Source organism: Triticum dicoccoides, chromosome 2B (assembly GCF_002162155.2).
Source record: "Triticum dicoccoides isolate Atlit2015 ecotype Zavitan chromosome 2B, WEW_v2.0, whole genome shotgun sequence".
Lineage (NCBI taxonomy): Eukaryota > Viridiplantae > Streptophyta > Magnoliopsida > Poales > Poaceae > Triticum > Triticum dicoccoides.
This window is the reverse complement of record NC_041383.1, coordinates 569,226,003-569,243,990: the sequence shown is the minus strand read 5'-3', so window position 1 is coordinate 569,243,990 and position 17,988 is coordinate 569,226,003.

Here is a 17,988-nt window from a genome sequence, read left to right as displayed (position 1 = left end):
CACATGTACCTTTTATTCACCATTATATGCATCGATATGACTTAAGTTTTGGCCAAGCTGGGTTGCCTGGCTCCTATGCTTACCCCTACGTTCCCGATTGTTCGGCTAGGAGGTAAAGGGAGCACCTCTGCGATTGTTACTGCCGGGTCAGCCGGATGTGTACCTCAGACTGGGTGAAGCCGAAAGCTAGCGTTCTTAAGGGAATATTCGGTCGGTGACTTAAAAGATGGTTTTTTATCCACTTATTTATCTGCCCCCAGATGTTTTTCTGCTTTTTTCGTAGTCCGGACATGCACTTTAGGGCATGCCACCCCCAGAGGAAAGGAACCCTTAACGGAACTATTCTCCCTGGAAGATGTTTCTTACTACCCATGTAATATAACATAACTAGTTGGGCACTTGTCTGATAAAGCACTAATGACCCCTACGCCTGGTCTCCATGCATACCCCGGTTGTTTCATAACCGAGAAGGTATTCGGACACACTTCGGACTCTAGGGTCCCGAGGTCGAAGCGAAAAGGTCGGCAAAGACAAACGATCTACAATCCGGCTAGAAGGCATTTTATATGTCATTTTATAATATGTTGTCAAATCGACTGATTATATTCTTCCTCAATCCCGTCTAACAGGTTGTCTAATTTACAGTCCTGTTGGGAAAATTTAGCGGCCAACTCTACTTGGCCGTATACTAAACTCACAGGGATCTCCTTCCCATCGGGCCCCACAGGTCCGACTTCGGCCATGTGGTTGGGATCCGCCTTCTTGTACCGCGTCTTTACCATGGCCCAGGCCTCCCTGGCACCTTGGCGGCAGGCCGAAATCTTCCATAAATCGAAGCGCTGCCGCATTCCCTGAAGCTTCTCCGCAAGCTCCCCAAGACCCTCGGGTAAGGAGAAGGCTGGCCATAAAGCCTGTATGACGCTGCTCATTGCCTGCCGAACTCGTTCGATCAGTTGCAACAATTCGGGAAGTTGATCACTCGTTGATACGGGCATCTCCTCCGTAGGGAGACCTGTGAGTATACCTGCAGACATATTCTGTCAAATCGACTTCCTCGCCGAACTCTTCTTTTCAAAGGAGTTCGCTCAAGCACTTACTATAGATGCCGCGACGAAGCCGCTGATTCTCCTTAACGGAGCCCGACAGCTCGGCCCGAACGCCTTTCAGCTCTTCTCCAAGCTGGGCATGGGCATCCTGGAGCTTGTTCCTTTCATGCTGCACCTTATGCAGCACCCTCTCGCCGGCCTTCAGTTGGCGCAGAAGTTCTTGCCTGTCCGGATCTTGTCCGGCAGCACCTGCAACGTCATTTTTTAGACTTGCGCAAAGGCCAAACGCTACTTATCTTTCTAAAATAATGCGTTACCAGGAGAGGTCCCTGTGTTTCCTCCTGCGCCAGAGAGTGCGGCCTCAAGTTGGCCCTTGCACTCCTGCAGCTCCTGAGACAGTTGGGTATTCTTCTCGGCAAGATCCTACGTTTCATATGATCCTTAAATCAGTTAATATAACTACTTTAAGTCTCGGGGGCTACTGGCATATACAACTATTAAATTCTCTTACCCGTATGTCTTTTACATACTGTTCCGTGGCTCTAGTAAAACCATCTTGAGCAGCACGAAGGTGAGCGTCCCCCGCGTTAAAGGCATTCAACGCCTCGGGGGAGAAGCACGCGTCATGAAATACTGTCCGGCGGCACCTGTGATTCATGGCACTCTCCACCTCAGACTTGGTGGCGGACAGTCTGTTGGCATCCTCCGTCGGAGGAACACCCGGCTCGCGCCTTGCGCACGCCTCCCCCTCCAGACCAGGTGCTGGAGCCTGGCTGGTATAGGTTGGATTGGCAACCTCCACGCCCGCAGTCCGGCGGGCGCTTTTTTCCCTACAAAAGTCATGAGCACTCAAACGCTTCCTAGGAACGTTGCTCTAAATAATGAATTGTGAGCTACACCTTCGCGGCGACGTTTCAGTCCGCGCCGCGCTCCTCTTCCGCCTACTGGTCCGGACTGGCCTTTGTTGGTCAGCCACCGCGGGCTCGGCTTCTGGCCTAGGGGCGCCTCCTGCACGGCGCCATCATATACAGTGGTCAGAAATAAGCAAGGAAGGAATGACGGTGTCAGGACTTCGGTCGCAATCACCTGGGAAGCCGGATATAGTCCGGGATAGTCGGCCGTGATGGCGACTAAGGCATTGTCCATGCTGAGCTAGTGGAACACCCCGTCGATTAGCTCCACATTTATGTCCGGATCCTGTTCGGAGGCCGGATCCCGGGATCTCTCTGGATCCTCGGGTTGCGGAGCTGGACTTAGCATGTCCTCCACGATCCGGCGCAGTTCCTGCGTCGAAGGAAGAACACAATATAAGAAACTTAAGTTTCAAAAAGCATGGGTCGGGCACGCAGAGTGTTCGCTTACCCAAGGCCGGGGATTATTCATGGAGAAACCATTTAACGGGTTCGTCCGAAGGAAATCCTCCTTCTCCCCCTTATACAGGCCGGACAGGATCTTCACCAGGTCTTCGACCGAATCCGGCCCTTTACGGCCATGATGGGTGGCATCGTCCTCCCCGTTGAAATCCCACATGGGGTGGCACCTGTATTGTAGTGGATGCACTCCCCGCATAATGCATGTTGCCATGACTCCAATCATGGTCAACCCGGAATGGGCCAGTAACCTTATTCAGCCCATCAAATAATGGACGCTCTTGTCTTCCTCCAGTTGGGGGCTCCGCGGACGCCAACTAAGGCGTTTCTTCAGAGGAGCATTGCTGAACTCCGGGAGGCCGATCCGAATAGGGTCCGGAAGTGGAGCGTCTTCTATATAAAACCATCCTGAAGGCTAGTCTTCGGACGCCTTCTTAGGGGATCCGGATGGATATCCGGTCCCGGCAATACGCCATATTTCGGCGCCGCCCACTTGATATATGGACCCCTCGTGAGAGCGGGGTACAAGGCAGAACAACCTCTTCCACAGCGCGAAATGGGGCTCGACGCCCAGGAATAGCTCGCAAAGAGCTACGTAACCCGCAATGTGCAGGATTGAGGCGGGCGTGAGGTGATGAAGCTGGAGTCCGTAGAACTCCAGGAGCCCGCGGAGGAATGGATGTACAGGAAATCTGAGCCCCCTTATCAGATAGGGCATGAAGCATACCCGCTCCCCTTTGTTGGGACTTGGGGTAACCTCCGCTTGCTTCCCACATTTGTAGGTGGCCAGCCCGGCTCGAACCGGAACCATAAAGGCCGGAGGGAGATATCCCCTCGCTTGGAGCTTCACCAGCTCGTTGTGCGGAACAGAGCATCTCCTCCAATCTCCTGGCAAAGGGCTGGGAGCCAGAGAAGAAGAGCCGCGTTGACGGTCCATGATGGAATGGATTCTTGGTCGAAAGCGCTCCGATGAGTATTTGCGGGAGGAAGATGGCGATTTGGATCTGGATTCTTGCCTCCCTTATAGGCAGATTTTTCGCACAACTAGGGGGTAAAACATAAAAGACACCCTGGCTTTTCACATTCGCGCGACGCGTGGAGGAAGGCCATTATTGGGCGTGGAAGCCAAGATGCGCAACATTGATGAGGAAGCCGGACACTGTTTGGCAGGTACGTAGAACTTGAAGGAGAACCCGCCTTGCAACGCCGAAGACTACACACACGCTGGACTAATCATCATTGAAGCCTGGTTCGGGGGCTACTGAGGGAGTCCCGGATTAGGGGGTGTCCGGATAGCCGGACTACCATCATCGGCCGAACTATCATCGGCCGGACTATCATCATCATCGACCGAACTCCAAGACTATGAAGATACAAGATTGAAGACTTCGTCCCGTGTCCGTATGGGACTTTCCTTGGCGTGGAAGGCAAGCTTGGCGATACGGATACGTAGATCTCCTACTATTGTAACCGACTCTATGTAACCCTAGCCCTCTCCAGCGTCTATATAAACCGGATGGCTCTAGTCCGTAGGACACAACAACAACCATTACAATCATACCATAGGCTAGCTTCTAGGGTTTAGCCTCCTTGATCTCGTGGTAGATCCACTCTTGTAAACATCCACAATATCAATATCAATCAAGAAGGACGTAGGGTTTTACCTCCATCAAGAGGGCCCGAACCTGGGTAAAACATCGTGTCCCTTGTCTCCTGTTACCATCCGCCTAGACGCACAGTTCGGGACCCCCTACCCGAGATCCGCCGGTTTTGACACCGACACTCATCGTTTAAGCCCAAAATGGGGTTACCATTTTTAGTTTAAGCATCTTGATGTATTCACATCTTGTCGAGTTTCTTTAACTCATGACTCGGAGTAAAGCTTCTCTAAGATGGAATGACATACCTTGGGTGGTGGTGTTGATTCTTGATGTAGTTGAACTTGTGTAGGTTGCTCAAGGTTGATGTAGCTCATCAAGAGTTGGGAGCACCACTTGGAATTTGAGTTCATCTACCTACATGGGTTTGTTCTTGCAAGGAAGAGCACTTGTGTATCCAAAAATGAATATCATGAAACTCAACATAGAATTTGTCAAAGGATATGTGTGTATGAATTTTGCTTCCTTGTCTTCAACCACCATAGTGTAGAGACTTGGTGATGTAGAGATTGCTCAAGATATGAGTAGGTTACAATCTCATGGAATTTGATTCAACCAAGTACCTACATGGGTTAGATAACATGCAAGATGCATATTTATCCAAGACATAAGATTATCATCATAAGAGAAATATCAAGGATTAATCATAAGCTCATGTCTTGCATGTATCCAATGGAGTTTCTACTCCAAGTTTGAAGCATCAATGATGTTCAGTTCACCTCTCAACCTGCAAAACACTTTCTCATCAAGTGGTTTGGTGAAAATATCCGCTAATTGCTTTTCGGTCCAAACATGCTTAAGATTAATGTCACCCTTAGCAACATGATCTCGAATAAAATGATGACAAACTTCAATATGCTTAGTTCGAGAGTGTTGCATGGGATTGTGAGCAATCTTGATAGCACTTTCATTGTCACAAAGTAATGGAACATGTTTCACATATATCCCATAATCTTTAAGAGTTTGGGTCATCCAAAGTAATTGAGCACAACATGAACCAGCGGCAATGTATTCCGCTTCGGCGGTGGATAAGGATACCGAGTTTTGTTTCTTGGAAGACCAAGACACAAGAGATCTACCAAGGAATTGGCAAGTACCTAAAGTGGACTTTCTATAAACCTTGTCTCTGGCATAGTCCGAGTCGGAATAGCCAACAAGATCGAAAGAGGCCCTCTTACGATACCAAATGCCAAAATTTGGTGTGTTAATTAAGTATCTCACTATCCTTTTCACGGCCTTAAGATGACATTCTTTAGGTGCAGCTTGATATCTTGCACACATGCACACACTTAGCATAATATCGGGTCGTGATGCACATAGGTATAACAATGAACCAATCATAGAGCGGTAAACCTTTTGATCAACCGGCTCACCATCTTTGGTCAAATCAAGATGTCCACTAGTAGGCATGGGTGTAGACATACCTTTGCATTCTTGCATATTGAACTTCATGAATAAGTCCTTAGTGTACTTCGTTTGAGAGACAAAAGTACCTTCCTTAGTTTGCTTGATTTGCAACCCAAGGAAGAATTTGAGTTCACTCATCATTGACATCTCAAACTTCTCCGACATTAGCTTTCCAAACTTCTCACTAAAATGAGGGTTAGTTGATCCAAATATAATATCATCAACATAAATTTGGCATACAAATAATTCTCCATTAACCCTTTTAGTAAAAAGTGTAGAATCAATTTTCCCAATTTCAAAGCCTTTTTCAATAAGGAACTTGGTTAAGCATTTGTACCAAGATCTAGGAGCTTGTTTAAGACCATAAAGAACTTTGCGAAGTTTATAGACATGATTGGGTTTCTTAGGATTAATAAAGCCGGGAGGTTGTTTAACGTAAACTTCCTCCTCTATTTCACCGTTTAGAAAAGCACTTTTAATGTCCATTAGGTATAAGGTGATATCATGGTGATTAGCATAGGCAAGTAAGATGCGAATGGACTCAAGTCTAGCAACGGCAGCATAAGTCTCACCATAATCCATACCTTCGACTTGTGTGCAGCCTTGGGCGACGAGATGTGCTCTGTTGTGAACTACTTGTCCATCTTCATCGTGCTTGTTGCGAAACACCCATTTGGTAACGATGATGTTGTGGTTGTTGTCGGGCTTCTCAACCAATGTCCAAACTTGATTTCTCTCAAAGTTGTGTAGCTCTTCATGCATAGCATTTATCCAATCCTGATCTTCCAATGCTTCTTCAACCTTCATAGGTTCAATGCTAGAGATGAATGAATAGTGTTCACAAAAGTTAGCTAAATGAGTTTTAGAGCGAGTGATTCTCCCGGTTTGGATATCATTGTAGATTTGCTCGACGGGATGGTCTTTAGCAATTCTTGCTCGAACTCGTGAAAGCTTTTGCTTGGGTCTTGGTTGAACATCTTCTTCATCTTGTTCTTCTTCTTCTTGGCCTTCTTCATTATTGGCGTTGTCATTCTCTTGTCATGGTGGAGAAGGAGGTTGTTGACGTTCTTGATGTACTTCCTCGTTTTCTTCATCTTGGTGTGTCCCACTCGTGGATGCTTCCGTATCAACTCTTGGTTCACCTTGTCGTGAAGTAGAAGCTTCCACTTGGACGGACGAGGTACTCTCCTTCACCTCCGTTGGATGAATCTTGCCAATAGACAAGTCTTGGATTGCTTCCGAGGGGTCTTTGTCTCCTACATCAATTGGAAATTGCTCTACTTGCGAGCCGTTAGATTCATCAAACTTCACATCTACCATTTCTTCAACCTTTCGGGTGAAATTGTTGTAGACATGGTAAGTGTGAGAGTTTGAGCCATAACCAAGTAGGAAACCTTCATGAGACTTAGGAGCAAATTTAGAACGATGATGCTTATCAAGAATGTAGCACTTTGAGTCAAATACTCGAAAGTATCCAACTTGGGGTTTGTTACCGGCGAGGAGCACGTATGCCGTCTTGCCGAGTAGCTTGTGAAGATACAAGCGATTTGTTGCATGACAAGCTGTCTCAACCACTTCTGCCCAAAAGTGCTTTGGCGTCTTGTACTCATCAAGCATCGTTCTTGCCATTTCGATGAGCGTCCGGTTCTTCCTCTCAACAACTCCATTTTGTTGAGGTGTGTATGTAGCCGAGAACTCGTGTGAAATCCCTTCTTCGTCAAGAAAGGTGTCCACATTTGCGTTCTTGAACTCTGTTCTGTTGTCGCTGCGAACCTTCTTGATCTTCACTTCAAATTTATTTTGAGCCTTCCTGGCGAAGTTTTTGAAGATCTTTTGGACCTGCGATTTGTCATAGAGAAAGAAAACCCACATAAATCTTGAAAAATCATCAACTATAACTAGACCAAAAGAATTTCCACTGAGACTTTTGTAAGCGTTGGGACCAAAGAGATCCATGTGAAGTAGCTCAAGTGGCCTCCTTGTGGTCATGATGTTCTTCACGGGATGGCTTCCTCCAACCTGTTTACCTGCTTGACAAGCACTACAAAGTCTATCCTTATCAAATATGACATTGTTAACACCAAGGATATGATTCCCTTTAATAAGCTTGTCAAGGTTTCTCATGCCAACGTGACCTAGTCGTCTATGCCATAACCAACCTTTAGAGGATTTAGCAATGAAGCAAGTTCTAGGTTGAGCCTTTTTAGTGAAATCAACAATGTAAAGATCACCTCTACGTATACCGCTAAAGACCATTTTATGATTGTCTCTGCGAAACACTTGGCAATCTACTTCAGTAAATAGGACATTGAAACCAAAAGCAGCAAGTCTAGATACTGAAAGTAAGTTGTAGCCAAGAGATTCAACAAGCATAACATTCTGAATGGAGCTGTCATGTGAGATGGCCACCTTACCGAAGCCAACCACCTTACCTTTTGAGTTTTCACCGAAAGTGACATACTTTCGAGGACCATCGTTTTCAGCAAGCTCACGAAACATGTCTTTATCTCCGGTCATGTGATCGGTACATCCACTGTCAAGAACCCATTCCTTTCCTCCTGTCATTTATCCCCGAAGATTTTCCATAAGACCAAAGTGTCTCATCGCATCATGAAGATCAAAGTCATCATCATCCTCATCATAGTATCCATGTTCAACATCGTCATGTGGTGGATCAATTCCTAGTGAGGGTGATTCATTAGTATGAGTTTGACAATAATCTTCTCTATGAAGTCTAGTAGCTTCAGAAATAATATCGCTAATAATTCCAACATTTCCTTTGGCACGCATAATATTTGTAAGTTCAAATAGACAATTACCAAACATAGGATCATTGGAATTCATCTTACTCAAGGCAATAGACTTATGAAGAATTTCATCCAGATTTTTCAAGGAATAATTAGGAAATCGTTCCTCAAGAAATTTCCATATAGTGTAGGCACACTCAAGAGTAGGCAGTTTTCCAATCAAGTTTCTAGGCAAGCCTCTAGTGATAATATTAATAGTTCTAACATTCCTAATCATGTCAATTGACTCATCAACGGTAGGATGCATAGGATCAACATGAGGTGCACAAGGACTAGCAATGTACTTGTTCAAATGATATTGATTGAAAATTACAAGCATCTCATTTTTCCACTCATGAAAATACTCTCCATCAAGTATGGGCACTCTATGTCTAAGACTCCCCAAAGTAGACTCATCCATCTTCCTCCAATGGTGATTAAACCAAAGCAATGGAGACCAAGCTCTGATACCACTTGTAGGATCTTGAGAAGTAAGTCTAGAGGGGGGAGGGGTGATTAGTCTACTTGACCAATTAAAAAGTATGCCTTTTCCCAATTTTAGTCTTTGGCAGATTATAGCTATCTTAGCACAAGTCAAGCAATCTTCACACAATTCAAGCAAGCATGCAAAGAGTATACGAGCAGCGGAAAGTAAAGCATGCAACTTGCAAGAATGTAAATGGAAGGGTTTGGAGATTACAAACACAATTGGAGACACGGTGATTTTTGAGCCGTGGTTCCGATAGGTGATGCTATCGTACATCCACATTGATGGAGACTTCAACCCACGAAGGGTAACGGTTGCACGACTCCATGGAGGGCTCCACCCACGAAGGGTCCACGAAGAAGCAACCTTGTCTATCCCACCATGGTCGTCTCCCATGAAGGACTTGCCTCACTAGTGGTAGATCTTCATGAAGTAGGCGATCTCCTTGCCCTTACAAACTCCTTGGTTCAACTCCACAATCTTGTCGGAGGCTCCCAAGTGACACCTAGTCATTCTAGGAGACACCACTCTCCAAGAAGTAACAAATGGTGTGTTGATGATGAACTCCTTGCTCTTGTGCTTCAAACGATAGTCTCCCCAACACTCAACTCTCTCTCACAGGATTTGGATCTGGTGGAAATAAGATTTGAGTCGAAAGCAACTTGGGGAAGGCTAGAGATCAAGATTCATATGGTAGGAATGGAATATCTTGGCCTCAACACATGAGTAGGTAGTTCTCTCTCAGAAATGGTAAGTTGGAAGTGTAGGTTTGTTCTGATGGCTCTCTCCACGAATGAAGAGGAGGTGGAGGGGTATATATAGCCTCCACACAAAATCTAACCGTTACACACAATTTACCAATCTCGGTGGGACCGAATCAACAAACTCGGTCGGACCAATTCAATAAACAATGTGACCATTAGGGTTTTCGGTGGGACTGACATGCAACTCAGTAGGACCGATATGGTTAGGGTTGGGGCATAACGTAATCTCGGTGAGACCGATTACATAAACTCAGTGAGACCGATTTTGGTAATAAGCTAACCAGAGAGTTGGTCAGGCAAACTCGGTGGGACCGATTACTCAAACTCGGTGGGACCAATTTGGGTAATAAGTTAACCAGAGAGTTTGCATTGTAATCTCGGTAGTACCGACTCAATCTCGGTAAGATCGATTTTGGTAATGGACATAGACAGAGAGATTACAATCCCATCTCGGTGAGACCGAGATCCCTATCAGTGAGACCGATTTGCCTAGGGTTTGTGGCAGTGGCTATGACATCTGGACTCGGTGGTGTCGGATAGAAAGAATCAGTGGGGCCGAGTTTGACTTTTGGTTTAGGTCATGTGTGGATATGGTAAAGTAGTTGAGGGCTTTGGAGCATATCACTCAACACTGTCGAGCAAGAAACTCATTAAGCAACACCTCATCCCTCCTTGATAGTATTGGCTTTTCCTATAGACTCAATGTGATCTTGGATCACTAAAATATAAAATGTAGAGTCTTGAGCTTGAAGCTTGAGCCAATACTTTGTCGTTAGCATCTTGAAGGGGTTCCACATCCTTTAGTCCATGCCACTCCATTGTTGAACTTATCTGAAACATACTAGATAAAAGTGTTAGTCCAACAAGAGGTATGTTGACATTAATTACCAAAACCACCCAGGGAGCACTTGTGCTTTCATCTAGTCAATAGTCAAAGGAGGTCTTTGAAAACTCATTACGCCCTATATAGATGGAAGGAGGGAGTATGAATCCATGTTATGTCCAATTAAATTTTTTTCGCTTGCTGTATAATGCATGTAACCTACTCATACCAACATTTTAGTGCATTCCAAATGTCTATACTACCACTGCAATTCGAACTAAATTTGAATTCTTTTCTCTATTTCAATAAGAATCTACAATCATGATTGTTGCCAACTTCAACCATCATTCGTGTATTACCTTAATAACACACCACATGATTACTATACAGATAGATATGAACTATGTGTACTACATGAACTCGAATTCTAATTTTTGAATACACTTGATGTTGATTCCAAATAATAGTACATTTGATGTACTAACTATATATTCATAATCTAAACCATGTTCCATACGTACACCATGTTTATCACACAAAGTATAGTGCCCCGCCCCCTACATTTTGACAAGTATTTAGACCTGAGCTGCAAAAGCCACACATTAGCCCAAATTATAATAAATGTTCTATATATTATACGTAGTACTAGCAAGATGCCCATGCGTTCAACCAAAGATCAACATGATCAAGGGGCCTAATTTGCAAATATGGAGAGGGGTGTGGGTATCTTTTTTCAAAATTTCCATGTTTCCTTCCTATCCTCCAGAGATAAATCGGACGACCTATATTGCAGGATGACAGGTACACCATCATCAACAACTCCGTTTTTTATAAGGAGTAGAGATAAAATATATTATATGTAGTATAACATGTTCATAACCACACCATGTGTATCACCGTTATATGTATTCACACATGCGTCGATTTAAAACACTATGATAAATTCTGCAAATATCCGAATTCACTTTTTATAGTGAAGTATGATCTCTATTCGTCTTTTACACACACACAATCCTCTTATCTTTGTAGCTAGCGCTAACTTTCTCTCGTGCATGCACACGCCCGCATCCCTCTCACCCCCCCTCAGCATTCTCTAGCTCCACCATGAAAATTCGTCTTTTCACTTTAGATCTTTCACCCACGGTGTGTGTAGGCCCCCAGCTCCTTCTTTACGGCACACATCGATCGATATGCCTCTCTAGCCAGGTGTGCCTAGCACAAACACAAGCTTCCCCTCTTCTCTTATCACCGTCCATGCCTCACTCCCACCGCTCTTTTCATCGATCTCGTACTCACACACTCCTTCCCCCTCGATATAGTATGCCTCTCATAGCACCTCCTAGATGCATCCCTCTCTTTCTATCCTTCTCCATGTGCCTCATTTGCTTCTAACACATACATGCATGTATACCGATCGATCTCCCAACATATACCTAGATTGACTTTAACTATCCCCTCCCCCATCGATCGACGTACCTCACAAGTTATGTCTCTCCTTTATCTAACAAAGGGCGATTGATCTTCCTATGTAGTTACGTCTGCTTACCACAGCCATATCATCCTCCCTCATCATTCGTGCATGCCTCCTGACCCATCTCTCACACGCACGTGCACAGACAAGCAACCATCTCCTCTCTTATTGATATTGCGGGTGTGCCCTCCGTTTGTCTAGCAAGCCTATCCCACCATTTGTTAGAAGCAACTCCACTACCACCCCCTCCAACACTCTAGCTCTGTCTCTCTCCCAACCTTATTCCTCTCCTACACATATGCATGGATGCCGATCGATCTCCCTCAATACATTAGGTAGATCAATCTCCTTAATACATGAGGTAGGCCACTCTCCTCCTCCACACATATACTATCCATTATACCTCTATAGTTAATTAGGGCTCCCTCTCCCCCCACCACACACCGATAGTCAAGCACTGTAGGGAGGTATCCATGCCACAGAGACAAACTGCACGTGTCCCCTCTCACCTTCCAGTAGGCCATCCACTCTATATATTTGACGTGGGCGCACACAAATTCGATGGCACTCTTTATCAATCGCGCGCACGCACACACACACACATCATCATCCCTCTCTTCGATTCTATGGACACCTCAAGCCGATGATACCTCCACTCTCTTCTCGTGGATCGCCCCCTCTATATATATGATATATCGAGGACTCTATTTCACACACATAGCATATGTTACATTTATTGATTGACCCCCCCACCCACCCACAAAAAAACTCTCACGAACCCAACACACTATATCTCTCTAGGTTTGTATCTCTCTCACACAACCCCACATAGGTGGTGTACGTATACAAGAAGATAATAGGTGCACCGCGCACATACTCATGCTTCGTGCCCAGCCACACCCGCGCGGGTACACGGTGGAGCTCATTTCTTTATGAAATGGCAGCCCACATGCTAATTTGAACGCGTGTAGCGGTTGTTTACCTAGGGAGGTCCTGGTACCACGCATGCACGAAACAAAGTTCGACTTGACGCGTTGGCGCATTATTTTTAAATAAAGTTATAGAGCTCAATGGCACATACACAGAATATAAAACGATTTTTATGGAGAAAACGGTAGTCCGATCCACTATATACAATGGAGCCTGCCTGCCTGGTCTGTCTCTCTTCAGAGTATCTCACCCAAGGCTGCAGTGGCCTCTCTCTCTCTCTCACCGTTGGTCAGTGATCCGGCTGCATCCCATCCGCCAGGGGAAAGGGAGGAAGTGCATCATTTCTCCGTTCGACGGTGCCGAGGCAGCACATCCCGATCTGCGGTACACGTCGTTCTCTCTAACCAAGCTCAGGCACGGTAGGGCCTACGCCACTTGCTCGCTACCGCAGTATGGGCAGATTCCACCCGCCGTCGCTCACCTAGTTACACCCCGACGACCTCCAGGTATCCCCTCCGGCCTTGCTCCACTACCCGTCTTCCACGTCGCTGCATGTGGATCTTCCATAGTTCTTTGCCCAAAACGTAGCTCGTTCGGCATACTTTCCATATTGCAATCTTGTCCTCACACCGTTTTAGACAAACACAACTGTGCTGTTATCTTCCCTTAGGACAAGGAATATGCTTCTTTTTTGTCGTCGCATGTGTCATCAACTGTTATTGGCCAGTAATTGTTTCCTTTCTACCTCTATTTTGCAAACAGGGCTATCCATTTCACCTCGTTGCTATTGCGACCTTTTGGTGAACTGCACAAATCACTTTTTTCTTAAGAGTGTTTTGTGCAGTTGTACTAAAATGTCACACGGGCAACGTCTCTACATTTCAGTGCGACTGCACAAATGGAGATTGGTTTTGCTCTATCCTCCTCATCCAACTCCGAGCCTAATCTTCCCCAACTAGTTAGTCTTAAGAGAGACTGCAAAGGAGACCGGCTTCTATTTGTGTGTTTATTGTTTCATCAGCAATCCTCTATTATCGTAATCACACTTAATATCTTTGGAACAGGGATGCTCAGCTCTATTTAGTGGAACTGCACAAAATGATCAGAATGTTGCATGCTCCAGACAGCTACTTTTTTTCCCAACATGCCTTGTTGATTTAGACAGAGTTGGGTGGACGTTGCTGCCAATGAAAGCAGGGATCAATTCTAATTTAACACCTTCTCACAACTTTGTCTTCAGTGGTGATGTAAATATTAGCTCTGATATGCTAATAATTCAGATGCATTAGCAAGTAAGTTAGTTTTCTATTGTTTCCGAAAGAGCATCGATGGCACGATACATGAAACAAAAGCTGAATGCTCACACCATTGTACAATTTCATGTCGCTGGAAAATTATTTGTATAGTATGTCAATTATGTAAACAAATGCTGGAAGCTTGGTAGCATTGCCAGAAGCCTCTTCAGCATCCGGGTCCATGTGCCATGCACAAAATTATACTCCTTCGTTCCTAAATATTTATCTTTTTACAAATTTCAAATGGGCATATTTTAGAGTGTAGATTCACTCATTTTTCTTTGTATGTGTACTCCCTCCTTTCCTAAATACTCTATTTGTCTTTCTAGAGATTTCAACAAGTGACTACATATGGAGCAAAATGAGTGAATCTACACTCTAAAATATGTCTATATACATCTGTATGTAGTAGTCCATTTGAATCTCTAAAAAGACAAATATTTGAGTAGTCACTCGTTGAAATCTCTAGAAAGAGAAATACTCCGGAGAGTATTTAAGAACCGAGGGGGTAGTGCACAACCGCATGGGAGATTCAGCCCGGTCGTTGCGCCGCATTAATAGTGAGTAATGAACAGTCAAATCATAAGCCCCACCTTTCGCACTGTAACTTGCTCGGAAGAAGCAACCAGCAATACGCTCTTCTTTGAATCCGCTCATACTACTCCATCCATCACTGTTTTATAGAGCGCGCTTCAGAAAAAGAAAAAAATCTATGGGACCAAGGCGACTAGCGATCGACCTGCAAAATAGCATTGGTAGTTATAGCACGGCGTCTATTACTAGAGGAAATAATGCGTATACACATGCATGCAGTGCTTCCACCCCGGGTACACACATGCATGCACTTACTCCACTCTGTAGTAGTACATCAAGAGAAAATTGTGGACTTGATTGTGGTTACCATGCCTTAATTAATTGAGCATTAAACCAAACGCGTCTAAAGTCTCTTTGGTGGTGGAAATGCATTGAGAGAAATGCATCATAATGAAGCGTGCCCTGTAAACTATGACAGAGGGAGGAGTAGTATATGAAGGTGCAAAACCAAGTACGTGTATGGCCAGTCGGTCAACGCACCTTGTCTTGGCATATCACTGACATGTGGGACAGGAGTGTGAGAAAACCAATCTCAATTGACGGCAAAATGGCCAACCCGCCGTTCCTTGAGAGAGGCGAGGAGCGAGTACACACAGACGTGCTTGCACGTAGGCCAAGATATATTCGAGCATGGTTGGTTGATCGATATCATCATTACATGTTGGGCTACCGTTTCCGCCCTTCTCCTGAATAAACGTGTACTTTATCAGAGATTAAAATAAATAAGAGTATAGACACTCCACCATGCGGTTCTAGTAGTAGTACTACTCGTACTACTAAACCTTGCGCTTGGCTCTTCGCCTCTTCGTGAAGTCAAACAATGATGGTACTCTGCATGTTGGGTACTACAGTGTATGCCTCTGACAATCTGACACCGAATGGACTGATGCATGTCCATCGAGGGTAGGTTGGATTAGTCAAAAGGCATAAGCGAGCTTCACCTTGTCCTGCAAGCTTCTCCTCGTTCTGCGAGTTGACGGGACACACCGAAAAGTAGTGCTAGTCCATACTCCCTCCTTTCTGGTTAATATGGCTTAATCTTTTTTGCAGGTAAATGAGAGAGCTTTATTCATATATAAGCATTCTTAGGATGATCAGCCAAGACACTGGTCACTAGGAAGCGAGGTATCCCGCAAGAAAAGAAGTAGGAAGCAAGGTGTTTCATCAAGCCAGCTTTCGGCCACATTCAAAGTGCAGCAAGCACGGTTCGCACAAAGATGCGCCGCAAGGTTTGCTGACTTGTTTACATGCTGAATAAAAAAAAGAGGAAATATTACCGAGCGCTCCTATTTGTAACAGGATATGAGCCAGAAATAAGCGAGAATTGTGGCGAGTGTTCCATGCAATCAACTAACATTATCACATGCGAGAACCCTCGAAGAGAACAAATGTGTTGAAGATTGCTTTAGCACATTTTAAAAATATAATAAGAGTGCAGACGCTCCTCCGTCCGGTTCCTAGTACTAGTATAGTGCATACTTGGCTCTTCGTCTCTTCGGAAGGTCCAAACATGACGATACTACAGTACAATATGCTTCTGGCAATCTGACACCGATTGAACTGATGCACGTCCGCCGCGAGGGCGAGGGCGAGGGAGAGGGAGAGGTAGAGGGCGCTGTAGTCAAAACCCTCTCCTTGTCCTGCAAGCCACCGCGCGCATGGGCGAGGGAGAGGTGTAATAGTAAGCAAGCTTTTCCTCGTTCGGCGAGTTGAGGGGACACATCAAAGCAGTAACTATCCTACTTTGCGCTTGGCTGTTCGCCTCTTCAGGAAGTCGAACAATAATAGTAGTACTAGTATAGTGTATGCTTCTGGCAATCTGACACCGAATTAACTGTTGCACGTCCACAACATTACTCAAAAGTTTCTCTCCTTGTCCTGCAAGCCACCACGCGCAAGCTTCTCTCGTCCTGCAAGCTTCTCCTCATTCGGCAAGTTGACGGGACACATCAAAGTAATGCTAGTCCATACTGCCTCCTCTCCGGTTATTATGGCTTAATTTCAAACGAGATAAATACACTGTCTGTCACTATATATTTGTAACAATACGGTCAGTGGACTTCATAATACGCTCATTGTGCTCAATATATACATTTTCCGGTCTTTATACGGTCACTAGCTCACCTTGGCTGAGTATGTGTGTGCATGCACGTGTAGGTTGAGCACTTGAGCGTGACCGTGCGTGTTCCCTCATTTGCTCGGACATGCATGCATTAGGGCATCGCGCGCGTTTTTGCATCCATGTGTAGTGTCATTGTTGCATACACGTAGGGGAGTACGTGTAGGGGGCACTAAGGAGCAGCCAAATTACACAGTAAGTTAGTCGGAAGAAGCAACCATCATTTCACTCTTCAATGACACGTACGCAATATAAAATGGTTGATATGGAGAGAAAAAGAAAACCACTATATATACACTAGCAGGAGCCTAAGCTACAAGCCTGCTTGCTTGGGTTGCTCTCTTCACAAGCATAGAATTACGGTAGCCCCACCGCTGGTCACATATCTGGCCTGATCCTGCAGCTCGGGGAAGGGAACGATGTTCTGCGTAGACGCAGTCGACATCTGCGTGGACAGCTAGCTATAGCATGGACTCCCAAGAACTTTTTACATGCATGTTGTGTCCTGCTATTGCAACCTTTGAACACGGAGCAGACGCGTGCACCAGGAAGTGGCGCGGGTGACGCTCTCTCGGCCGGTGCGCCGCTTCAATGCCGGCGCCAGTGAGAGGTCACGTCCGCTCTGGCCGGGCATGAATGCGGCACTAGCCGTTTTAGGCGGGAAGCACGCGTGGGTGATACAGAGGGTTCGAGTTGGTCAGGAGCGATCGTGGCAGCAGTCCGGAAGTGCGTGCGACCAGGACATGTGGATCGTTAGTTCATCGGAAGTACTCCCTCCGTCCCATAATATAAGATGTTTTTTTTGACACCAATGTTATATGAAAAAAAGTCTTGCATTATGGGACAGAGGGAGTACTTAGTAGTTTTCTTCCCTGGAACGTTAAATAAAGAGTATCGTTTCGTACTTACACAATTTAAAATGATTGTTATGGAGAGAATAAGAAAACCACTCCACTATATATTGGTCGTATACACGAGTACTATATGGACGCAACTTCATTTACTTTAACCTGCCTTTGTGTTTATGACAGGTGGGCCCAAAATGTGGCTGACCCACCTGTCATATAGCCAAAAGCAGGTGCAGTTAAGGCACCGGAGCTCAGTCCATACTACAGTCTATATATAAGCTGGAGCCTCAGCGCTTGTTCGCTAGGGTTTGCACTCTCCACACTCTCGCCGCACTACATATATATATATATATATATATATATATATATATATATATATATATATATATA